The sequence below is a fragment of the Falco punctatus genome (genome assembly GCF_963210335.1).
Source record: "Falco punctatus genome assembly, chromosome: 9".
Lineage (NCBI taxonomy): Eukaryota > Metazoa > Chordata > Aves > Falconiformes > Falconidae > Falco > Falco punctatus.
In genome coordinates this window covers 51,003,461-51,029,807 of record NC_137589.1, presented here as the reverse complement: position 1 = coordinate 51,029,807, position 26,347 = coordinate 51,003,461, and the positions used below count along the sequence as shown (strand labels likewise).

The window sequence follows — 26,347 nt, the reverse complement described above, 5'->3', positions numbered from 1 at the left end:
CAAGAGTTAGACCTTTAGAAAAACAAACAAACAAACAAAAACAAAACAAAACAAAACAAAAACCACAAACAAAAACAACCAAGTAGTTTTCCCCCTCTTGCCTCAAACTCTGTATAAAATCACGAAGATTTGGTGCCAGGGAAACCCCACATCACTCCTCAACTGACTGCAAAGACAGTCAAGGGCACATGAGGCCATAGCAAAGTCAGGTTCTTCTATTTATCTTGTTTTACCCTTCCTTCGGAGTTGCTGTTGGGAAAGACGTCCAATGCCATCAAAGCAGAGTGCTAGCATAAACACTGTTCACATGAAGCCAGAATCATAAAGCAGTAGCAGCAACTAATATTCAGAATATTAGGAAAGCTAATTAATAAGTTCCCTCAGTATACATCCCCAGTCCAAAAATACAACCTTCTGCTGCCGGTCACAAACTAAACTCAGTGTCTTTTCTTTATGCTGGAAGAAATTGAACTGACTGGACTCCTTCACCAAAAGGTCAAATGTTAAAACAAACTAAGGAAAACCGGGCTGTCCTTTTCTCAAGCATCCTGCTACTCTGACACCTTGTCCTTGGACTCTAACCTGCTCTTCCTCTCAGAAACTCATCTTCAAGCAACCCACCATTCACCCACTGCTTCTTACCTTCCTTCTAGCTGCCAGCCAGCACAGGCATCTGCCCAGGCACTCCCTAGACCTGGAGAAGGTGGAGCAGCAAGGACGTTTGCTGCTGCAGGCAACTAGGAAGTGGTGTCAGAGGCCTCATGGCTGCCCTCAGTTGCTCCCAGAGAGCCCTGTAATCCTACCTGTGTCTTCCCCAAATGGACCAGAATTCTATCTTTGGTGATATTACGGGGTAAAGATGGAGCTTGGAGGTAGGCCAGTAGAAGCAGAACAAAAGACAAGCCAGCTCTCCACCTCAGCCACTCTTGCTACTCTCCATAGTGCCCTTGCATTCACATTCATCACATCCCAGCTCTCCCAGTCAGCCAGACTGGGAAGCTTTTCTGTACACTGCTTCCAGCCAAGCAACCTTGGAGGAGAGACTGTCCCTCATCTGAACACAACAATCTTTGGTCCTTAGATGACGACCTCGAAAGAAATGCCCTTCTCAGGGCAGACAGCCCAGTGGTGCTATGGAAGGGAGCTTAGCAGCTCTTGCACAAATAGTCATTGGCATTTTCCTATTGTCAAGACTGCAGCCTTAAAAATAAGTAAATCAAATAGAAAACAAAGACCGGCAGTATCTCCATTCCTTGCCAGTCCTCAGAGTAACAGGGAAGGTTGCACCCTCTGCCACTGTAGAAGAGGGTCATTTGGGCAGTGGTTTCCAAATGTTTTACCACTGGCTTCACTGCTACCTGGAAGCATCATTTCACGTGAACTTGTTGCAGGCTCATAAGCCCCCATTGTGCCAGATCTACTAAGAACACAGCAGCACCCTCAGGGGACCAGTGCACAGGGGGCTCACAGTGACCCTTTCCTATCATGGCATCCCATGTTTTCCCCATTCGCTAAGGACATGTAGGGGCTGGACTTGTGGGGACACCCCTTGCATAAAGAAATGCCCTTCTCTCACCTGAAAAGGTGAATGATTCAGAAAACTACAAAAACTTCAACCCAGCTGGAATAAAACAGAAACTATTCCCAAACACGACACCAAAGTTATTACTGAAAGTTAAAAAGCAAATATTTTCATAATTAATTTTTCAATTTCATGCCACCTCTGCACTAATTATTTGTGGCCAAGAGATGGCTTGCCAAAACATTACAAAATGCTACCAACCAACACTACAAGAGAAAACTTTTGGGAGAATTCTCACACAACAGTCCCACAGCCACATGAAATGACAGAGGCAGACACACTTCGAAAGAGCCACCCAGAGTGAGCCCTTCCCCTAAGCAGGTCTCCAGCCCCCTAAAGTGCCCTCCCTCTCCTCCACCCCCTCCCCATGTTTGCAGCAGGACTGGTCCCTGGCAGAGGCTGCTCTATACGGTATATAGGGCCCTACAGGGTGTTAGGCGGCTGTATGTGTGCAGGGCTGTTTAAGCAGAGGAATCAAACAGCTGCACAGTTTCTGACCATCTCAGCACAACAACCTCATGTTGATATGTGGAGAGGAATGCGGAGACCTCAACGGTGCCTCTCGACACCCATCTGTTTTTTAGAGTCAACTTCCCCGAACTCCTCTGCAAACTATTAGCACGTCGAATGTCCAGTCAAAGGCTGTGTTTTGTGTGTGCGCTTTAATTCCAAAATAAACTCTTTTGCCTCGAGAAACATGCAACACAAAAAAAGCTAATTTGAGTTTAGCTTATTTTAATCTTTCTGGGTTTTTTGTTGTTTTGATCTGATCCCAGAAGTGGAAGTCTGGTTTAGGTATCGTGTTTTTGTTTTGTTTTGGGCTTGAGGGTTTTTTTTCCCTCTTTCTGGGATTTGCTCTCCACAAGCCAGATTCCTGGATTTGACAAGTTCTGTTTTATGCTACTTACACTGCCACCTGCGCAGCCGGGGAGAGATTTAAAAGGCTGACTTCCCTGTTGGTAAAAGCAACAACAAGCAAATACAGAGCTGTGCTCAGGACAAGCCGAAAGGAAATTTGCTTCCTTTCTTTATATTAATTTACGGATGTGTCCTTCCCCATTTTCCTATGCCCTGTCCTTCTACCTGGCCAATGCTTTTCCTCCACATAATAGACTTAAGCAGTTCTCCTGTCACATTAATTTTGTTTAATAATCCTCCTTTTTACACTTACTAATTTTGCCACTGCCTGAAGACAAAGTCACAGGGAGGCACACAGGCTGCCTCAGGGACAATGCTAGGGCAGTTTCTGCTGAGCAGCGTCACCTCCATGTCATCTTACCACTTCTCTCACCAGGCCAGGAAGACCCAGAGACCACAGCTGTCCCGCCAAGAGCCCAGTGATGTCATCTGCCCGATATTCAGGTGAAACGAGGCCAAACTTCGCTGACTGGTGAAGTGACTCATGTTGTAGAGTCCTGCACGGGGTCGAGAGGAGGTTCAGGAGTCCTGATTCAACATCTCTTGCGTGGCTGAACAGACCACAGCTCAAACAGGAAGGGTGGGGAGTAATAGTGAAGAAGCAGAGAAGAACGAGGTTCACTGCAGCCCAAACCCAGCAGCACCAGCTTGGATATTTAGGCGATAAGCCTAACGTCCACACTTCTGCTGCAAATTTTAATTTTGGAAAACGAAAGGTCAAGGGATTGGAAGTTTTTCTCAGTTCCTAGTAAGGTCTGCCAAGCACTACTGTAACAACCCAGCTTTCTGAGTATGTTACAGGAACAGTAACGCAAGAGGAAAAAATAATAATAATACAGGAACAAGTAATCCCTTGTATAAAAATAAAAACAAATAATGCACCGTAAATATAAAAGTTATTCAGAGAGTTGAGATCTGATGTTACAACTCAATGGGATTCTCCAATACAGTGTACAGCTCAGAAAGCTGTCTTAGAAAAAAATAGTGGCTTTCTGTCCTTCTCATTCTTTCACAATTGTAACACTACCTAGAGTAAGTGAATGAAATAAAAATAATCTTAAAAAAAAAAAAAAGTAAAGACCAACTGTTTCTAAATGTAAGTGGGACCTCTCCTTCAATGTGTGTACCCTTTCCACCCCCTCCAGGTTCCCTCCCTCCCTATTCAGATAAACCAAAGTGAATAAGCACACCAGGATGCAAGAGCAGAACAGAATGACTAAGACCTCGATATGTAATAATACGTCTGTACCGTAACTAAACATAAACCTTTTAAAAATTCAAAATAGGTGACTAAAAGCTATGGAGACTTTTCCAAACATCAGACAGAACAAAAAAACCTGCATTAGGATTTTTCAGTTAAAGCAATTACATTTAAATAAAGCTGCTTATTAGTGTAATTGCAGAAAAGCTGTACAATTCAGCTTAGCGTTGATAATGAGGCGCTGACTGAGAAGCATCCAGGACACACTCCGCCTTGATTTGACATCTGTCTCCCTCCAAGTCACTCATCTTCACCCACTGGAGATGGAAGGATAAGACTGTTATTTCAAGCAACTGTAAATTAGATGCTGTTTCAAAAGAGCTTTGGTTTCGCACATAAATCACAGCTTCTTGTAAACATCATGGTGCTCATTGGTCTGCAGAGCTGGAGGCAGTGCCATCAGGTAGGAGGAGATATGGTGACTCCAGTGCCGCAGATACTGCATAAACCAAGCACGAGTTGCTAGTCTGAGCTCAGTGTAGGACAAACACGTAACCCTGTGTGCCAGTCATGAGCAGGCGCTGCCCAGCTCCCTCAGCAACGAGTGGCACCCAACGCCTCAATCCCACAGAGACATAGCTTCACAAACTAAATTCTACTTGACAACAGTCAACTTTCAGCTAATGAACTTATAAGAAGACCCACAGCCATGAGATGTGATGCAGAGAATAACTGTCCTCAGGGTGAGTTGATTAGATAGGCCCTAAAATACCTTTAAAAAAATTAAAAAACAAACAAAACAACAAAAAAAAAACACCCAAAAACCAGCCAACCCCCCCCCCCAAAAAAAAAAGGGTAGCATAATTTAATATTCAATCTACGGTTGAAAAAGGTAACTCCACATCAAGGTGGAACGCAAGAATGCAAACTATTCTGCTCCAGGCCTAATCCTGATTAGGTGCCTTGGGCTAGAAGGAAATACTTTTTTATTTCTGTTACAAAACATGAATAAACAGAAGGCCTGGTTAACACAAAGTGAAAATCCCTTGAGTAGGGACTCCAAGATTTACCCCATTAATCATACATTACTAAGAAAACCAAAATATAAAATAGCTCACTTTGTTTTCCTTTGGTTTTTGAAAGAAGCAGCAGCCACAAAAACGTAAGTACAGATGATAGAATAACAATGATTGTGTAGAAATTGCATCAAGGATGTGCATGGTTAATTGTTCATTAGGATGGCTCACTTCCTAATGGAAGGGCCAGGTTGTGCAACGTCGTCTTACACAGGGAAGGATTACCGACACAGTAGTCCCACCCGTGTCGGCAGAGCTGTGAGCCACCCGTCATGAGCGTAAGGGGCCACGGATCCAACCCAGGCACTGAAGTGATTCAGGCAGCAGGGCTTCAGCTTTCCTTCACGGAGGCTGTGCTCCCATCACCAGAGCTGGAGGTGAAGTCCGGTTAGATCACCCAGCTCGTTTCCCTGCCAGCACAGGTTTGTCTTCAAAGACGTTTTCTAGGGTTTTATCCAGATTGCTTTAAAAAAGCCCTGACAATGGGATTCCCCATTGTGCTGCCATGACCGTTTCATATCACAGTGCCCTTCACTTGTAAACATTTCCTGATAACCAGGTTTATTACATTTCTTTCCTATGCTACTCCATTTTTTTTGTAGCCCCATAGTGCTCCCTCTCTGGCAATGGGGTGGCACAGTATTAAAATCCAACAGGATTCAGCTTGTTCGGATTGCAGCAGTTTATCCTGTGGTGACAGTTTCTTTTTTAAAGGAAATAGGTACAGGATTTTGCTCCAGGATATTAGATGTCCCCTGGATCCTTATGATCTTGGGAAGGCTTGGTCATGAGCTCAGCAGATCTGGAAAGGGGCCCTACAACTGCTGGTTTTTTTCAATCCTTCCTTACATATTTGCCCTTTGATTTAGGAACATTTGGGAGATTCTGCCCTCTCTCTGCTCCCCCTCTTCCTTCTTTACAGGCTCTATAACCCACAGTGATGTTACACACTCACCTTGGATTTCTTGCTGCATTTACTCTACAAAGTCTCATTTGGCCATGTCAATACAGAACTATTCTTTTTTTGCTTTGTTCTGGACTTAGGCATTTACACCCAAAAAAAACAGTGCATACAGTGTAGCTGACTCAGTCTATTTAAGCTCTCTTTATCAAGCAGTTTTCACCACAACACTGTATGAATCCTAAAACTCTTACTGATAAATAATGCATTCTAGCAAAATATAAATCCATTTCCTTCTATTAGCTACAATTACAGCCTAAAATAGTAATGGAGGTATTGGGTTACTAAAGCAGCCATGCTTTCATTAAGAGCATTCACCATTCAGATTGCACTTTGAGCCCAAATGGGATAATTTCACATTTACCTTTCCTTTGGTCATCGTCTCCCTCCACTTATTGGCACTGAGAGGTTTACCCTATTTGCTCCCGCACTCCTTCCAGATCCTTGCAGGGGCTAATGACTGAATCAAGCCTTCCTTTGCTGGGGTTATTTAATCCCACCTGGGCATAATAAATGGGAAATCCCCAGCACTCTTTACAATATTTGTAGCACTGGGACACTTTTATGACATTATTACAACTGGAGCATTGTTGTACCTTGAGATTTTTAGAGAGGTCTCACTACTAGGAATTCTCTCTTGATTTTCAGCCTGAATTTTTCTTATTTTCCTTCCACTGCCTACAGGTTTGCCTCTGTTGGCTCAAACCAGACGTTTCTGTTTCTCTCTAGTATTTATGTATTTGAAGATAGTTATCATAATACCTACTTAGTAATTTTAAACCAAGCAGCCATATTTAGCTCCTTTTAGTCTTCTACTCATAAATCATCCCTCCCTGGTCTCCTTTGCCAATGTCAGAAATGTTTTCCTATAGCTCCAAAAGAGAAATATACCTCTGTTACAAAATAGCTTGTATGTGATTGCAGAGAGAAGAAAAAATGGATTCAGAAATTACAAGAAAAGGAAATCCGAATATCCTCTGGCAGGTAAAATTCCCATGAGTCCAGAGCCTCATGCCTTACGTTCCCTGCTTCAACATCCTTAAAGAACCTCAGAACTAAGCAACAGTGTATCAAAATACCCAATAACGCACCTAATCATTCATGTCACTTCTGACCCTTGCCACTTGAGATCAGGGCATTTCCTTCCTTGCACTTTGTTAAATGTGTTTTTAATCTGCTTAAATTGCATGACAACATGGCACAATATAAATGGGAGCATGACCGAAGTGATTTTTAAAAGACCTTATTAACAAAGGTGGTTCTTTCCCATTCAGTCAATGGAAAGGATTGGGCCACATCTTGCCTTGACCCTGTTTAGGCTCTGACTGAAGGGAGGAAAGAAGAGAGTCCCAAAATCCTTCTCCCACATTGCTGACTATGTACTCCCCTCCACCTACCTTCAGACACTGCTGCATGAGCAACTAGACTGTCTGTCCTGCCTTGTGAGTAAGGCCAGTGTTGCCCCAGGACAGTGCTTCTGTCCCTTCCAAAGATATACAAAACGCATACCTCCAGGAGGCAGAAACATTTCTCCATTGCTCTGCCCAAGCCTGGCCCCAAGGATGTGCACGCTTGCCCAGCTGCTGCTTGGGTCCCTTTCTGACCTTTCATCCTCACTTTTCTACTGGGATGGCAGGTAGGGACCAGGGATCCCAAGGTAATTATCCTGTAAAACAACCCACTCGATACTTCCTTTTTCTTTTTAAAATTCTTTTAAAAGAGCTAATACACTAGATTTCCGTATGCAATCAGCCAAACATTGCAGTACAACTCTAAAAGACAAAACAAGTTGGTTTTTTTTTCTTAATACATTTCTCCCACTGTTCACTTGTTTATAGGATTCAGTCATTCTCATCAAGCCAAACCTGGCACGACTAACTCTGATCCCACACTCAACAAAATCGCTGCTGTGTTTATATTTCCAGGGGGACTTTTCAGAGGGGGAGAAAAGCACCTCCAGTACGTTAATTCCCAAGGACTCAACGATTAATGAACTAATCTTATTACACGTGCCGGGGGCGGAATCCTGGTAGATGAAACCTGAGCTAATGAATTAAAGCCCAAAAACTCCTTTGGCTGCATAAACGTGCTTTTAATTTCAGCTAATGTTTCAATAATAATCCTTCAGGACTTTTTTCCATGATGCTTATACTTTCTTAAGATATGTGACTCCTCTTGGATACAAGCTCCTTTGTTATTTTATTTCTTGGAAATATTTAGCAATGTCCCAATAACTTTCTTGTTAAAAGTGTATTTGCTTTTCCTGTCCTGAAGGTTGTAGCTGAGTTTTCCTCTCTCTGTGGAAGGCCCTTGGCTTTTTACTGAATTTTTACTGCTGGGAGTAAACACAGAATAGGAGAAATGTTTGCCATATGTTGATATAATGGTCACATTGTGGGAGGGGAGCAGAGAGGAAGGCTGGCCCCCTGACATCATGGTAGAAGTGCCCTTTTTTCACAGTTAAAAGTAGGTAAATAAGTTACGGCAAATAAAAACCAACCTGAACTTTCACTAAGGACTTCAAAGGAAACCTAAATACCATGTGATTTTAGAAGCTGAGGAAAAAAATCAATTAGCATTCCACATATTTAGAGACATTGGTCAGAAAGACACCTATGTTATGAGCAACTTATGCTCACACAAGGACTCCCCCAAAAAGTCACTTTTTCCTATGAATACCTTAGATGCCATATGGAACAGCAGTAGAGGGAACACAGGGGCAGATACTTTCAAAAAATCTTTCAAACTTATTCCTATCTCTGCACTTTCTGTTCAGTTTAGAACCTTAGCACTCTCCTCTTATTTGTTATTTGTATGTGTCCGTGACACTGCACACAATACTCTTAACACTTCTGTATATTTTCATAGTAAATCATGACTGATCTAAGGAATTGTATCAGAACATATTGGTTGAGCCAGTGATTAACACGCTGACATGGTCTTTATTTGAAACAGTTTGAAAGTTTATTCTGAGAACATCAAAGAGATTTTAGTGTCATACTACGTAATACAAGTTGTGAATTAATAGTAAATGTGAACACCCTCTGCCTACACTTGGTCCATTAAATGGACTGGCAAAAGATTGGTGATTTTACCTTACCTGGGTGGAAAGAAAAAGAAAAGAAAACAAAAATTTTCTTTGCAATTTTACACTTAAGAGAACTGTTACCGTGTAAAACACCTGGCAGACAGGGAGGAACATCGCTTTCATATACACCTAGCTAGCTACAAAAAAAACCCTGCCTGTGAAGAACTAACATACAGATCTCAAACTCTTGAAAGAAAACTTTTCCTTTATGCTCTGTGTATACTACAGTTGCACCTTGAGATAACCAACTTGATGTAAAACATTTCCTTTCTCTTTTTCGAACAAAAACAATGCAATGTTTCCCCACAAACATACTTCACCTTTCTGAATCCCACTCTGATGTGACAGATGCACACCCACACACTGTCTTCAATTCATTTTGCCTTGGTTAACAGTTTTTGATAACTTACATTTATTTTATATTTCCTGGCCCTGTCAGCCATGATTTTCAGGTTTTGAGTTCTACAGCCTCATTTTTCATGACTGGGAGACAGATGGGCAACTTTTGGTCAGGCATAAGATAATTCAAAATGCTAACCTTTCAAAAAATGCAGAAAATTAAGAACTAAGTCCTATGACATGAGGGAAGCACCGGGGAAACAGATACATGAGTAGTAAGTGCATGCATTGAGAGTCTGCTGGCATACCCACCTGCACACCTTCATTGCTTTGATGCAGTTTAAGGCCCTAAAATACACTCTTACAAGAGGAAAAATGCCAGCCTTTTACAGAACAAAGCACTTGACAGTGGGAGAATGGGGCAGAAACAGCCACACAGACACACACCGAGTGTGCAAGCTCACTGAGCAGCCTCCGGGCACCACGTTTGGCAGCAAAGCTGGCCCAGCACCACCATCAGGCTTTGCCATGACCCTCAACGAGACGTACCAACCTCCCTGCATGTGGTTCACCTGTCTCACCGGCATAGACCTGAAGGTCAGAACAGCAGGACCTACCCCAGGATGTGATTTCCACAAGGACTTCAAGAAACTACTGCAATATGCGTATTTGTGACTTTAAAAGCCCAGCTTTGGGAGTAAATGCTACCCCACAGATGCGGGCGGGTCTGCCTTTTGAGAATAAGGGAGGTGTTTCCTCATGGCTGCCCTGCCTCTAACCATATGGCCAAAGTCTTCAGCAAAGTATTAAAACACTCTAAAAGGAAACGAACGGGGGGCAGGAACGGACAGCGTAAGGGATTCCTCTGACATACAAGAAACCCAGATGCTGCTGCCTGCGTCGGATGGGGCAGCAGCGGGGAGGCCCTGCACCCCGCAAGCCGGCAAGCCCGCCACAAAGCGCACAACTACACCAGACTGAGCAGCTCCGGCAGCACCGGGGAAACCACCATGCTCATTTGATACCCTCTTCCCACATGTACACACACTTCTTTTTCCAGGCGTGCCACTAGAAAATATCACTTCTAATGATATGCCTCTGCTGGCAAAGTTTACAAATAATTCTTTCAAGGCGGGACAGCAGGGGCGAGGGCGGCTGCCCTGAGCCCTTCTCACGGGCGCTGCGTGGGGAAACGGTGGTTTTTGTTGGCAGCCCCAGGGCCTGAGCCCACCATGCCGGGGAGCCACGGGAGGAGGATGGGGGCTATTGTAAAAGCAAGCACAAGCTTTGGCAGGCTTGCAGCAGCCAGCCTTCCTCCTGAGGCACATGCACATTCACGGGTTTATTCCACATGCTGCTGTTGATGATTTCAGCTATTTTTTCCCCCTAGACTCCCCCTCTGTCAGCTCCATAAAATAATGCATAAGTATGTGATACCTCAGAAGTTGGACAGGGTAGTTGCAAGCAGAAAAACCGCTATTTTAAATTCTCTGGAAAAACAGGTTATAGATTCTATATTTAAATAAAGGTTAGAACAATAAAGCTGCAGGGTTTTTCCACAGTAACTCTCACCTTCTCAGACAGTAAATGCTGAGTAACCTCTCAGCCCTCCTCGCCCGCTCCCTCCCGCGCCCCGGCTCGCCTCATGTTTACTGAACATCTGCAGCGATGTTGGGGCAAGCCACAAGACCGCTCTTTTTCGGAGACCATTCCACTTGTCACCACGTTAAAAAAGAAAATAAAAAGGAGGGAGGCAGGAGCAGCCGCCCACGCGTGGGCTGGCCCAGGCAGAGGGCTGCTCCAGGCCGGGCTGGCGGCACTTCCACCCACCTCCAGCTGGGCCGCGGCATGGCTGCACTGAGGGCCAGGAGCACGGCGAGGGATCCGTGCGGACGCGAGAGGGGCAGTGCCTATTTTTAGGTAGCTGGAGTTTCCACGAGGATTCCTAAATCTCTAGTTTCATTAGGGCGTGTGTGCTTTTTTAAGAACAGGTCATTTAAAATTGTGGTTGCGTTGCTCTGCTTCTTTCCCTTCCACGGCGAGAGGCTCACGATATAAATAACAAACCTATTAAATAAACGTGCGAGCCTGCTGTAAGGCATAAATAAGGCCCGGCTGAAAGGCTGGAGCCAGGCTGAGTACCAGGGCCGATGGTGGGGCACAGACAAGCACAGGGGCTGGTGGCAAGTGGCCTGTGCAGGCACTGGCCACGGCTGGTCGGTTTGGCGAGGGACCTTTCCCTGCTCTGGGCTGTTTTTCCCAGGCTACAATAAAGCAGGGTTTACCCACTCAAGCCACTCATTGCCCAAACCTGACTGTTTCCCATATGCACGCAATTTCTGTATGCTTTGAAATAAACAATGTACATTAAAGTCAAGCTCTCATGCCAAGGCCTGTGACTCTCTCACTGGGGTCTTCCAGTTTTTAGCCTCACACGGCACTTACAACTGCCCAGCGATTTGGCTTGTCAGCTCACTGGCATAGGCACTTGTGCACATTACCCTCCTGACCTCAAAATGACAATCTGCCCCCTCCCACCCTTTCTATTATTTTTTTGCCCCCCTCCCTGCCTGACAAGGCTAAACTGTCTACTTACCGTTCCCCACACAGCAGCAGCAGCTGGGAGCATCTGGCATGGGACATATGGAATTTAATTTCCCAATATTTACATAGATTGAAACAATTCCGACTCCAGACTTCAGAAGGCCCATTGCACCAGACCTTAAGGCAAAAGCTTTCAGTTCATTTCATTTTCCTCCTCTTCTTTTGGCAAATGAGTTGGGAATACCAGTTTAAAGTCTGCACGGGCTTTAGGATGTTGAAAGATACTAAAGTCCTTGATCTATAAGGCTTACAGGGTAAATGCTGCTTTTTTGCTTCTGGGGAATCCAAAAGGACTTTTAAGAGCCCTAGCCACTTTAAAAATATCTTTTTTCAATGACCTTGACTAGATTTGAAACAGCCCATTTGAGAGTTTTGCACATGTGGCTACAGATAAAAAGTTTCTTTGTAAAAAATGAAATAGCTAAAGGGAAATATTCGGTCATACAAAGGAGAATGAAAAGGGACATGTCTAGTGCTGACTGCAGGGCCAGTGCCGCTGCTCTGCTGCTGTTGAGCAGAGAGTTAAACCAGGACATGCTCCTGAGCAAGACAGATATTGTATGAAAACGGCAAAGCAAAATGTGGCTGAAACACTGTAGTCCTCCAAAACAGTTGGTTGTCTTTACTTTGCTGGTCAGTTACCATCCATGACATTTCCAATAATTACAGAAACAGAGACTTTAAAGGTGGTGGAGTCCATTATCAACAAAGAATTGCCAGGGATGGCAGCACACCAGTCCAGCTTTGCAAAATCTCTCTTGTAACAACACTTGAAAAGAATGGCTTAAAAATCCCACCTTATTTTAAGGACGCCACAACAGATTCATCAGTTAGAAAAGCAGATAGGATAGTTTGTGTTCTTTATGGCCATAATTGACCAGATTCTTCAAATGGCAGTGGTGCAAATGTGAATACCAGCAGTATCAGTCATGGAGATCCATGCTCCAACATACAGCATCTGAGGACCTCACACATTGATGTGCAATTTGCCAGTAAAATCCCAGTGGCTGAGCTAGAAAGATACTATGGTTTCCTGGGAGAGTTCATCCAACAGAAAATATGCCTGTTGCTTGGTGTATACACATTTTTTAAGACAAAGGTATTTTTTTTTTTTCTTGAGAGTGCATCAGGATGAGGCCAAAATAGGACTTGGATCTTCAGATTTAGACTCCTAATTGAGATTCCTATGCTCAAAATGGCAACCTAAAAACTTCCGTCAACCCTAAAGGCACCTCACTCAGTTCCTTGAAACTCCCCAAGCTCCTCCAGTTTTGCTTCTTTGCTTGCTCAGCTGTTCCATGAAAAACGCTTAAACAACCTTGGAGTTACGGCTGGAACTCAGGTCTCCTACCACTGGCAAAGGCACTTTTTACAAGGCCTCAGATTCCACCCCCCCACCCCCCTCCTTATCCAGTGACTCCTGCATTCTTATTATGAGCCCAGTAAAACTAACTGCAGTGCTGGAAAACGCACCCAGTGCAAAGCAACCAGCTCCCTGGGCAGAGATCTCTCTGAAAAGGAGATTTCAGTCTGAATTCTCCCAGACAGAAGAGAAATCTGGGTCTCCAGCATCCTGGGTGAGCATTCAGACACAGGGCCATTGTGTAAGAACAGGTCACTTCAGGGAATCTGACCCTCCATGAGAATCAGGTCTTCAATCTTTTCCTAAAAATGCCAGCCTTTCTGATAACGCCACTGTTTAGGTCTGGCCATCACCAGGGAGGGTTTGCAATAAACAATGCAGATTTCCACTTGTGCTAAATTAGAGCAGTCAAGACTGGAAAGAAGTTTAAAATCCCCAGTCCTAATTGCTTATTTAACTCGCTTGTTAAATTTGATTTTGTACTTGTGCGCCAAAGGATCTCCTTGTTATGGACTTTAAAAAAATCTAATAATAAATAGTGTTTTAATATTAGGTTCGTTCAACTTTTGTTACTCTATTTAGAGGACCTTATTATACTTTTATTGCTATTAAAGAACTGTATTCTCCTTATGATTAGTTTACAGGGCTCTAGACAGTTGATCTGGATGCTGTCTTATTAACTGTACCAGGTGGTAGAAACGCCAATTATCCTCTTTAATATCAGTAATTCAGACTACATGGCAAGGCTGACCTCAGCATCTATCATGCACCAGGAGGAACTACATTATATCACTGCATAAGGGGTCAGAGATGAGAGAGCTTTTGGCAAGGGACTTTCACTGTGTAGATGAAAGCATCCTGATTAAAAATAATGCTTCCTGCATAACACTGCTGTTCTCACACTTTCCAAACCCACAAAGGCTGCTTTCTAAAGATGAGTAAAATGATCCCGGTATGGTTTATGTAATATATTTGCTGTGTAGTTTTAGGGGTTTTAAGGATGAAAGATGGATGGAGTACAGTCAGGCTTCAGGACAGGTTGTTTAGCATCCAAAAGTAATTGGTACTGAGAAGGAATAAAAAGATGGCGAGATGCCCCTAGGCTGCTCTAAATTGGGCTTCAGAATTGGTACATGGGATTAACATTGTCTCTATTAACTTAGTTCCCAAACACTTTTTATAACATTAATGCATTTGTCCTCACAAATCCCTAGGAGGCAAGAATTTTAAAAAGCAAACAAACCAACCAAGAAGTCAAGCATACCAACTGGGAACGAAACTCTGAGCAATGACTACGAGTGCCTCCACTCTCGCCACCTAATTTGGGATAGACATTAAAGAGCAGAGGCAAGTCTCAAATCAGGTTCTTTCAAAGTATCTTATTTTTAGGACTCAAAAGCTGAATTGCTTCCTTTTGACCCTCAAATATCTATTAAGAAGCCTCAAAATCCCAGCCAAAGACCCTGAAGGCCATCTGTGGTGGAACAGGGAATAAAATGCCCATCTCCCATATGAGAGGCCCCTTACCACTTCCTCCCCTAGCATCCCGCAGGATGTCACACCAGCCCGGCCACTCACACTGGATGGCATCACTCCACTGGAAACCCCAGGGCAAGGAAGGCAGAATCAAGCCCAAGGTATCCCCAAACATGCGTTGTTTGTCCAAGAACAAGAAATTTGAGGCCAGCTTTCTGAAAGCCTTGAGCCCCAGAGTAGATGTGAAATGTAGACTCTATTTTCACAAGTGTTCAGCACGCAATCTATTGAGTTCTTCTGAAAATCTGGACCTTATTTAGACAAGTAAATGAGAGCCAAGCTCTTTTTAAAACAGAGGGTTTAATAGAAATGTCTGCCGCCTCCTATTCTTAGGCTCCTAAGTAAGTGGTGCTGGCTGTGGTGGGAGCTGCTGGTACATGGCTGGTGACTTGCTTGGTCATCCCAGGAGATCCTATGGGTTGCTAAGACATTCATGAAAAGCCAACAGAAAATTTTGCACAAGCAGAGCAAACAGGAAAAAAACCCAACAACCAAAACCAACCAACCAACCAAACAGGACCCCAATCCAAAAAAAAAAACCAACCCAGCTTCGTGCTACAGCAAATGTTCAGGAAAAACGTTTGCATAGGTCTAGCGTGAACTGGTTAAAAGTCAAATCTAAGTGCTGGTCTACTGGCAGCTAAACCCATATTACAAAACCCCATTGCCTTAGTTCACTTCAGAATTGTCTCAGCTACTCATTCCTATATCAGTGGGAAATTTGGAAGTGACTTTGGATTTGCAGTTTCCTTTTGATAAATGTATTAAAAATACCAATATAACAGCTTTTTATATCATAATAAAAATACATGGAGGATTAAATCCTGCCTAACTCTTGCTGACTTGGAAGCAAGTTTGCATGCTTTCCTCACATCCAGATTCGATTACACTAACTCTTAATGTACAGCTTTGCCAGAAATGTTTTTATTAGAAGAAATTGCACTTGGTCCAGAATGTGGCAGCAGGAATGATCTCTGGCATGCATGGTAACAGGCTTTTTTCACCAGTCTGAGATCTCTACACGGGTTTCTAATTTCAGCTGAAATTGAGTTGAAAAATTGGGTTTTGGATCAGCAAGAGATTGGAAGATTATAGGTAATGCTGGACTCTGGAAGTCTTGGAGAAAAACTTCTGGCCAATAGGCCTTGTGCATTATATTCCTCAGCTGGGAAGCTCTCTCAGAGTGTACTCACATTCACTTTTGACTTGCCTCCTCTTGTTACTAGTGTGTACTTAATTCCTTAAAACAACTTTTTTAAACCCTTTCTTTCCCAAAATAATTCAGCTGCATCTGGAATTGTGCTATCTATCCCAACCAGCTTTGAAAAGTATTGATGAATTTGTGAAGGGCTTTGAAGTAGCAGCAGTGAAATATACTGCAGAGATGAAAAGAGATTGAATGGTTGACAGCCTTGCTTCTATTTTATTGGCTTACTTTGTAGCACTAACTTAATATCGTCAATCAACCAGATAGCTTTCCAAAGCAGTTTTTTTGTGCAAGCATCTTTGGTGTTATGCACAGCTTACAGAGTAAACCAATGATGGTTTTAAACAGCAAATCATGATTATTGCATTAATCTTTCTATCAGGTGTATAATTTTAAATAAGAAGTACTGGAATCATCCCCATTGTTTTGCTGGAAGTTGGCAAAGGTGAAGGGAATGTGCCTCCATGTGTTTGCACAGTGATTCCCCTTGTCTTCCTTGGGGCCTGTGGACAGAAGCCTACTACCACTAAAATGAGACGGTTGCAATGCCAGACTGGAATTAACACAGTGCAGAACTGAGATCCATCTAAATCTTCTAGTTGACTGAATTCTGCACGGTTGGAGACTCTGAGGAGCACAGGCTGCAGGATCTGTAAGTAACTGCAAGAATCACGCTGGGAGTTAAGATTAAAATGAAGGACAGATTGAGGTTTCTGAAAGCAGCCAAGAAAGCCTAGGTCTCAATCTTGCTAGATTCCTGAGGCGGTCGTAAGACACTTTAATTACATGATCAATACAGTTTCAAAGCAAGCACGGAAGCCACAATGACTCTGAGGGCACAAACATTATTTGAAGGGTAAAGTGAAAACCCGTTGAAGAAAAACGTGAGATCTCTGCTTTAGAGAAACCAATCAATGCCTGCTTAGTCTCCTATGTGTTAAGTTAAGAAACATTTGAAGGTATCCTAAATGGAAGTGTAAAGACAATTATGCAAAAAGTCAGCAGTTTCCCAGATCCCTGAGAAACTGTACAGTGGAACAGACATTCACCAGCATCACATTCATCCTGCTGAGGCAAAGCAGGTGCCTGAAAACCTGGCATTGCTTGTTACAAAATCATACACCCCCACCCCCCCCATCATGCAGAACAAGGCTTGTAAGTAGCTTATCCCCCTCTTTGCAGGCTGTTGCTGCCTCAGACAAATTAATGAAGATTTCCCTTTTCACTGAGAAAGCTCTGGAGCCAATATCCCAAGAGAGACAGCAGACTGAGATGCTGCAGCAGCAAATACATAACCTATCCTGTCTTTACCAATTAAGGTAATATTCCATAATTACAGGACATACAGAAGAGGACATAAAGGAACAATAGCACTAATCCCTGTTGCTATTTATGTGTTTTTAGAAAAAAAAAATATTTGTGGAACCAAATGCTGTAGTGATAAGTTTCAGTTACGGTATTGTTTTGAAAGAAGACAAAAATTTGATTCAAGAATCCATTCCAGAATGCCCTCTAACATGATTAAGGTACCCACCTAGATTTGACTCCAGGCCCAAATAAAGAAAAGAAGGACTCTGAATTTGAATTATCTCATTCCAAGCCACTGGACAGTGATGGTTTCAGATGGATGTAATCATAGACTTCCATCTCCCCCATCCTGAAAAATGTTAATAGTTTTAAATCTGGAAAAAAATGAAAACAAACAATAGAAAGTAAAAAAATGTTTTCTGTTGAATTGAGCTCTTATTTTCAGGCCAACTGTAACAAAAACATTGTAGAAGTACATGAGCAAAGCCCAGACTTTCCAGGCTGGAACACAGCACTGGTCCATCAAGTCAAGGCCATCACATTTACGTCCCTCCTGCAACAGACATCTGCATCATTTAATCACTTGAAGAAATCACTCTGCATCCTAAAACCAATGTGGTTTACAGCAATTAATGACATCACATTATAATGTAGAAAAGTGGTGTCGGAACAACCGTAAACACAAGCCTGAGAATGAGAGAAATTTAGTTGATAAGGTTAAAAAAAGACAAGCTGGTAAAGAAGAGCTTTTTCTGATACGCAAAACCCTCTGACCCTGCATTCCCTCTTCCAATCCTTTTTATATTCTGCCTACTTGACAAATAAAGTCTTTGTGGCAGGCACAGTGTCAGACTATACATTTAGAGCAATCAGCTCCATCCAACATGCCACTCTAAGTCAAGTCCCACTAAGCCCTTACACAGAACACACACACACACACACAAAAAAAAAATTACATTCATCCTTGGTCCTGCCCCGTAGGGTTTTGCTGAGGCTTTGAACAGAGCAAGCAGCAGTAGAACGTCCACTGAAATTCCACAGGATCCAGGCGCCAGCTTTTCAAGGCTCCTCAAAATACCCCCACTAGTATAAAAATTTCAAGGTACTTTTCCCTTCACTGTTAATTTCTCTTGCCCAGAACTAGTCCAGAGTTAAATTTTATGGACTACGGATTTAAGGACAGACACATCCAACAGAACGAATAAAACATGTCCCTCCCAAGGTGTCCCTAATTCCCTGCAATTACAGAAAGAGGACACTGCAGGTTTTTATTGCTGATGAACTCCAAGAGCAAGAAATTTTCTCTGTACTTATTGAGAATGATAAAGAAGCAAGAGTGATTATTAATGTGCATCTCATGCATTTGCAATTATGCAAATACACACGCAAATGAAGCACAACCTTTGGGCTCCTGCCATGTTGCCGATGCTTCCCTCTGTGGCACAAATTTTGGCTACACTCTTAGCTTTAATATCAGGTCCTACACACAGGGCCCAGATGCTGTAGCATTCTGAGCATTTCTCAGCCAGCCCTTAATGGCATGGGGGTCCCTCTGGGCTCCCTCTGACTTCAACAGATGCTCAAGGCTTTTCATAGATCCCCAAGTCTCAAAACCTCTCTGGGGCAGGTTAGGAGGACACCGAACTCACCACTCGCAGGGGAACTGGTGAGTCAAGTCACTGATATGTGAAGAAAAGCAGCAAGCAGTGCCCCAGTTTGCTGGGTCTGTAATCATTCAAGAGATTATTTAACACTGTGGCTCACGGTGAAGCTGGAGCATATGCCCACCTTTCTGTTTAATTAAAGCAGAAAATGTAATTGGTAATTTGTTTGGAGGTTCTCTTGGGATGTTGAAGAGCAAACCTGCTAAGGAAGCCAAGGCGATGCAGTGTTTGTGCTGAGGTGAAACTCATCCAAATGCACCTCGCAGCATGCTGCCTTCAATGTACAGAAACTGTTCTCTCTCTCCTGCTACCCACCCCCACCCAGGAACTGCTGAAACAGGATTAACCCACCTCCTAAAGGAATAAATCTCTTACTTTCATCCATCTCCAGCCACGCACACATTGAAAATCTTGATAAATGGACAGGTTACAAACTTTCTACAGGAACCTCTGGCTATACATCAAAGTTACTGTACTTCCACCACCCAGGGCAGGGGCGGGGGTGGGGGTGGGGGGATGTGTGTGTGGGGAACCGTTGCTGAGATGGACCATGATCCTGGACATCTGAGAGCCAACAAGGGCTGGAAGCATGTTCCTCAGCCCCTGAAGGTGAGGGGTTGATTAAGTGACTTGGGCGGAGCCTGAAGCTGTGCTTTGCCTTCTCGCCCACTCCTCAGCCAGAAGCCCAGGCAGACTCCACGCAGGGATCTCACGGCATGCTGCAGGTATGATAAACATGGAAGCCCACTGTTTCTTCCAAAAGTTGTGCAAAGCACAAAAATGCAGAAGCGAACGGCTCTCCCTTGTTACACCAAAACAAGAACTCCTCTAGCTTTTAGTCACCCCTCTGGTTCAGGGACTTTACTCCTGAACAGACAAATAGAGGTTGGTCCCTCAGCTCGAGGAACACTAGGAACAAAGCAAAGAACGGGGAGTGAGCAAGCACATGACATGCTGGGGATATTTTTTCCTGCAATGCAGTCTGTGCCATGCATTCCCTGTCTTCAAGAGATGTTGAAATCCAATCCCGATTTGATTCCCATCAAAAAGTGCTAAATAAAACTCCCAGATTACAAACGTACACAGAGAAAAGCATTGCATGGGAGTACTTGCAAGGTGACTACTGTTAAGACAGTCTGTGTACAAGTCTCTTACACATCCAAATCCTAAGGGTCATTCCCCAGAAGGGAAACATTTTGAGGGGAAGACAGGGACACACACACCGACACCCAAAGAAAACAGAAATCAAAAGAGGGGTTAAATACAAAAAGACCTAAACCCCCCCAAACTAAAATGTAACTGAGCAAACTTTTGGCAGAATATTTTTAAACTTTCTTTGGTGACTCTGGGACTGCAAGTGTGGGTGGAGGTACAGCATAAGCCCTGAAGAAATCCTTTCCCAGCCAGTTATCTGCAAGGCAGTGTCAGTGTGCAGTTTTCTACTGTGCTCGGGACAGCAAGGGAGTTGAAGCCCTAGCCAGGGCCAGGAAGGATTGTGCAAGCATCTTCTGGACTGTGCTCTCATTGTCCCTCTCCACACAGCAATGTTAGACAAGTCCCCTAATTCTGCAGGGCCAAAAACACACTAAAGGTTTCTTCTTAAAGGGACCTGGACCTGGGAAGAGCTCTGCTTTCAAAATATCCCCTACAATTATGCCTGGTTCCTAATTCATGCATTTCTGGAAATCTTGCCTTGCTTCTTTAAAGCCTGTAAACCAATTTCTTCCCCTCATAGTGCTGGTGTGTCTAGGAAGAGTCTTCCCCACTTCCCCCATCCCATTGGCTCAGATGAAAACAAACCAACAAAACCAGCAGCAAACAGAAGATAATCCACATCCTTTTCATAACCTTCCCAATCATCCACCTTCTAATGCAATTACAAGGGCTGTGAAATCCCTGCTGAACCATAACTCCATCCTCTTGCCCTTCACTGGGACTGCCACAGTGCTTACTGCTCCTGCAACAGTGCCACCGCCAGTGACTGCCCCACCTTTCAGGCAGGGCAATGCACAGACACATGGCAGAAGGAGAAAAAAGCGCAGCAAAGAAGTAAGGCAAAACTAAAGACCTTTTCACAGAAAAGACCAGACACACTGCTGCGAGCTACACTGACTCAGTCAGCATGGTGTCTTCCTCAGCTATGCAAAACAGTTGAAAGGAGAACACCATGCACCAGCCAAAATTCTTCATGTAACAGGATGTCATCACTAAAGCCAGAGACATCAGAAATGTGCCAGATGACACCGGGATTTGAACTCTGAAGCACTGCTGCATTGGAACGCACCCATCAAGATAGCCCCTTGGATCAACGTAGACCAGTGTGTGTTGAGAAAGTTGTCATAGGTTGAAATTCAGAAGAAATGGGCTCTGTCTGCTGATATACTTTGTTGAGTCTACACTTCACAAAAAATGCAGTGGCACCATTCAGAGCATGAGCAGCATAATTCATCATCAGCTAGATACCATATATGCTCAAATAATGGATGCAATTTTGCTTTCAAAACCCCAGGTGCAGCAGTGGTACATGCTTGCTTAAAACTGCCAGAGAACTATTGCTTGCTATAAATCAGGTCTTGATTCTATACAGGAAAACATCTTACTCTTATCCTGAGCATCTAAGCACCCGTGTCTCCTCAAACTCCCGTTTTGCCTGTGTCCCTAAAAATATTATCAAGATCAGCAGAGAAAAAACTGGTCAGAAACCAAGATTTTCGAAGCAATTACAGGTCTAATTGTCAAGCACTTACAACTCATTATCTGAAACAGCATTTCAAAAGGTCTCAGAAACAGAACCAACCAGACTTCATTTTTTTGGTCCCACACAACCAATTCCATAAGCCAACCATTTTTCTTGTCCCAACAAATGGAACAGAGTGCTGAAACCATGAAAATACACAGATGGTTTCAAAACCTAGGATTGGGAAACGCTGAGCATATTTTCATCAAAGTTGTACTTTTGTACAAAATTTCCATTTATAAAAAATCATTACACTTAACTGCAATGGACAATCTTCCTTCCCTTTCAGAAGTGTTTGATTCGGTCCAAACCGTAACATGTTCTCAGGACATGCATCTACAATGGTTCAGCTGAAGCCTATTTAAACACCTTGGATGGGGAGTGTTCAGCTCTACGACCTCCAGTTGAGACACGACCTCACTGTTCATAAAGAGCCTCACAACATGCAACGCCACATGGATTTCGATGCAAAAAAATAAAACTCCAGGAACCAGAACAATGGCAACTTCAGTCTTGCAGCTCTTTCACATTCACTTTCAAAAAGGAAAAGTAACAAGCCTGGGAGGCTGCATTACCGCAGGCACCGATCCCTCAATATGCATGTGAACTCAAGTAACCTCCTATTCATCCAGGCCCTAAAATAGGAAGGCACAGTTCTGGACAAGCATATTGATCTGGATTCCTGTAACTATCCCTTTGAAACACAAATAAACTATTGTTAAAAAAAAAAACCAACAGATCTCAGTGTGTGCTCTGGTTCCTTTGCAATGTGTACTATCCGACTAAAATCCATCTTGGCAATGGAACAGCTACGCAGACGTTCTTCTGAGCCAGCTCTAATGTAAAGGGATGCCAAGTATGTCTTCCCTTTTGTATTTACAGTAATAGTTTCGGCTTTCGCCACCGCTGGGAGTGCTGTTGGGGGACCAGCTGGCAAAAATATACTTATCTAAAAGGACCACTGTAATTCCACTTGAAGCTGAACTGTTTTGCAGGGGTTGTCAGCAAGGACCTTCTCCCACATTAATCTATAGCAAGTAACGTTGCGGTGCTGTCACTGGCATGAAGCTGACAGCAAATCCTGGGTTTGTCTCCTCCCAAGCCGGACTATCTGCTGACAGACCACTGGCCTCAGTTTGCTCCCTTACGCTGGTCTATGTTTGGAGTGAGGCTCTCTGGTGTGTCTGAGCTGTGCTGTCTGCTCTGGAAGTGGAAAACCAAGGGCGATCTATCACAGAAGTGGGTGCTTCAGAGAGACAGGTATATAAATTTTTGAATCAAACAGTGCTAAAATGCAGCCAGGGTATTCTGGCCTCCAGGAACTATCAAGGAGTAGAGATATGGGATGTGTGCCGCAGAGCTGCACTGAGCAACCTGCAAATAGAGCTGTTTTGTGGTAGTAAAATTTGAAAACTTCAGGGCTGCTTCCCACTACAAAGCCTAGAACATGGTGTCTCCAGCTGACCTGAAAACACAGGTAGCCAGTGCAACTCTGGCAGACAGACTGGCCACTAACATTCGTGAGGACTTCCAATACCTCAGCAACACAAAGTTTTGCTGCTGGTGATCTTAACTACGTTAAGAACAAGAGCTAGCCACCAGTTCTCCACTAGCTTGAACTATGGATCAACCCACAGGTCCTAGCACTGCCCTAAACAAAACACCAACAAGGACATAGACGACCGGCTGTGGGTTTGCAAGCAGGAGAATAAGCTCCTGGCGAGGGCTTGGACTTGGTGGACTGCTGAGCAGGATTAAGATTTCTCATAGAACATAGATGAGCAAATCTGCTCTGGATTTCTTAGGAATCTCACCAACTCTACATCTTTTTTCTGAGCTCCTACACATGCCCAACAGCCTGGATGCCAAGGTCTTACCATCTGTGGCCTTATTTACACTCATATAAAGGAAAGGCACAGATCCTACACCAGCATGACTCCACATCAGGCTTGCTGCAGCTCTGTTGCACTCTTCCACTCTGTCACACCTGAGCACCTTAGCATTGCATTCTCCTTTAACAAGACAGACAGAGAATGCATTTAAGATCCCTCTGAGCAGGAGATGAAGGAGGGAGCAATTATTTTATCTTTCCAGGATATATTCCTGGATGTCAAAACTCTGCCCAAAACACTGTGCAACCCAAAGCAATCACTGAGGTCTGTAGCAAGGAAATGCAGGGAGTAATTTCCCACTGCTAACAGCAAAATCAGAACAGCTTCGGGTGCAGGAAGTCTGAAACCATTATAGAGCTACAGAATGGCATGTGTTCGAAGGGACCTTAAAGATCATCGAGGTCCAATCCCATCACCATGGACAGGCACACCTTCCACTAGCACAGGTTGCTCCAAGCCCCATCCAGCCTGGCCTTGAACACTGCCAGGGATGGGGCATCCACAGCTTCTCCTGGAAGCCTGTCCCAGTGCCCCACCACCCAGGAGTGAAGAATTTCTTCCTTATATCTAATCTAAATTCACCCTCTGTCAGTTTAAAGCTCTTCCCCCTTGTCCAGTCACTACAGGTCCTTGTAAAAAGCCCCTCTCCAGCTTTCTTGTCACCCCCTTTAGGTACTGGAAAGTGCTATCGGGTATAAGAACTGTGTCCTCTCCATTAAAAAGGGGCACAATCACCATATGACTACCCCATCCTTTCAACACTGTAGAATGCACAGTTTTTGCCACAAAGCTAAAACTCCCACCAGGATTTCAGAAGACTGTTTTGTTTAGGTTTTTTTTAAGGTGATAATTCATGTAAATAAACCACCCCTCACGACCATTTAACATTTAACTTATTATACCATTATCCTAATTTATATTTTGTTAAGCCTTAGGGGATTTAGCTGAGAGCACAGATCCATTGCAGCAAGTGCTGTAAAGACACACAGTAGAAAGCAGTCCTTGCTTCAATGAATTTACAGTCTGAATAGACAAAAGGCAGGAGAAAGGCAGAATTACTCTCCAGGCCCCACCAAAACAGCCAATAAACTTACCCCCGCTTCCTGCTGACTTGTGCTCCAGAACGTCAGCTTTCATTAAAAAAAAAAAAACCAACAACAACAAAAGATATTTCTAGCTCCTGTGGTTGCAAAAAACTCATGAAGACATGCTAAATCAATGCAATCACATTTACCCAACTATGCAGATGACTTCGGCAAGAGACATAGCCATTCACCTCTGACAAGACGCAATTACAAATTTCTGCAGCCACAGATCTCTCCATTTCAGTGCAGCGACTTTTAGTCCATATTTTCCTGTCTTACTTCATCCTACCTGAAATTGTGACTTATCCTCCAGTTTTCCCACCCCAAATCCACGTTAATATACATATTCCCATCACTATTGCAGGCAGTCCACGACTAAAATTCAGTTGCCAGAGCTGGTATCCTTCTGAGGCTCAGCAGTAGAAGCCCAGCACAGTATAAAAGCAGGAATTCTGAAATGAGCTGCACTGGAACCAGGACCCAGAGGAATAGATAATGTGAATGAGCAGAGAGGGGAAAAAACACAAAATCGTCCACAGCAATGCCTCTTCCTGAAAGCACCTGTCCATGAAATGTCCACAGTCTGGGGGACAAAGAAAATTTCACGTAAAGGAAAAAAAGCAACCTTTACCATACTGTTTAAGTTTGTACCGCAAAACATGTGAATCGCCAGCGAGCATCCCCACCACACAGACAGAGCTCGGGTCACTTCAAAGTCAACGCTTGAGCCAAAATTGGATCTTCCCAATTGAAACCAGCAGTGTACCCGCTACCTTATCCCTTTCCAACAGAACATGTTGCGCACCAGTAAACCTTCCAACCCATAAACAATTACTTGTATTGAAAGCACAGACAAATCTTCAACAAGAAAAAAATCCAGTCCTGTCTTCCCGTCTTGAAAGGACTTGCCCAATCACGGTGATGTTGGGAACATTACACACTTGGGAAGATACCGGTGCTTTCACCACCTGCTGGCACGCTCCAGGCAGATCTAGCTCTGCGAGCTTCACCTCCCCTGCCAGCAGGAAATAAATCTTGTGGTTTTAGAGTTGGAGAGTGAATCCATATTCAGTTAGGAATTTATGGTGACTTTATGGATCCCACAAATGCTTCACTACCACCATTTTCTGGAAGCTACACAATTCCTGCAGTTCATTCACTGCGTTCAATTGCCCTTTTTCAGGGAAGTACTTCTAATTGCTTTTTTACAGATATGGGTTTCTGTAAAGAATAAAGCATGGCTCATACTGTATTAAATGTTACCATAGCCTTTTCAACTATATATAGCTTTTACAGCTAGATTTAATTTCCCCAGAGTATTCATCCCAAAGGGTCAAATCTGTCCCTCGTGTAGCTCCCATGGATACACACCAAAGTCTATTTAACACAGTAATCACAGTGCTACAATTCAAGCAAAGTTTTCTCATACAATTTCTACCATCTCACAAGGGCCCTTTCCTTTCAGCTGCAATGAAATGTGTAGCAGTAAGCGAATACCTGTGCAATCTGCACTGATTTACAGATATTCAAACATTGTTACCAGCCCCTATTATCCCCCTGGCTGTTTGTTTGTTGTTGGGTAGGTATATTTTGTTTTTAATATTGCATCGGATTGTTCCACTCTTTCCCTGGGAAACATTTGTACACATTTCTTCACCACTAACACTGCAAAGCCAGTATCAATTTTCTTCCTTTATATTAGCCCCTCTGGTACCTTTACATTAACCCAAAATGAATCATTGGCCTCCCAGTCATTTCTTGCTACATACAGTTTTGAGAAATGGTG

The 26,347-nt window shown here is 43.5% G+C and overlaps 1 protein-coding gene across 2 annotated transcripts in view; it reads right to left on the bottom strand.

Moving 5' to 3' along the window:
- The window catches only part of PAPPA (pappalysin 1), a 420,169-nt gene that overhangs the window by 210,170 nt on the left and 183,652 nt on the right, over positions 1–26,347 (bottom strand). The window contains exon 1 of one of the 2 annotated variants that reach the window (XM_080402292.1): positions 1–26,347. This exon is cut by the window's left edge and continues 26,274 nt beyond it. The exons of the other annotated variant lie outside the window; for it this stretch is intronic. The gene's annotated coding sequence lies outside the window, so the exon portion shown is untranslated. 2 annotated transcript variants of the gene reach the window in all.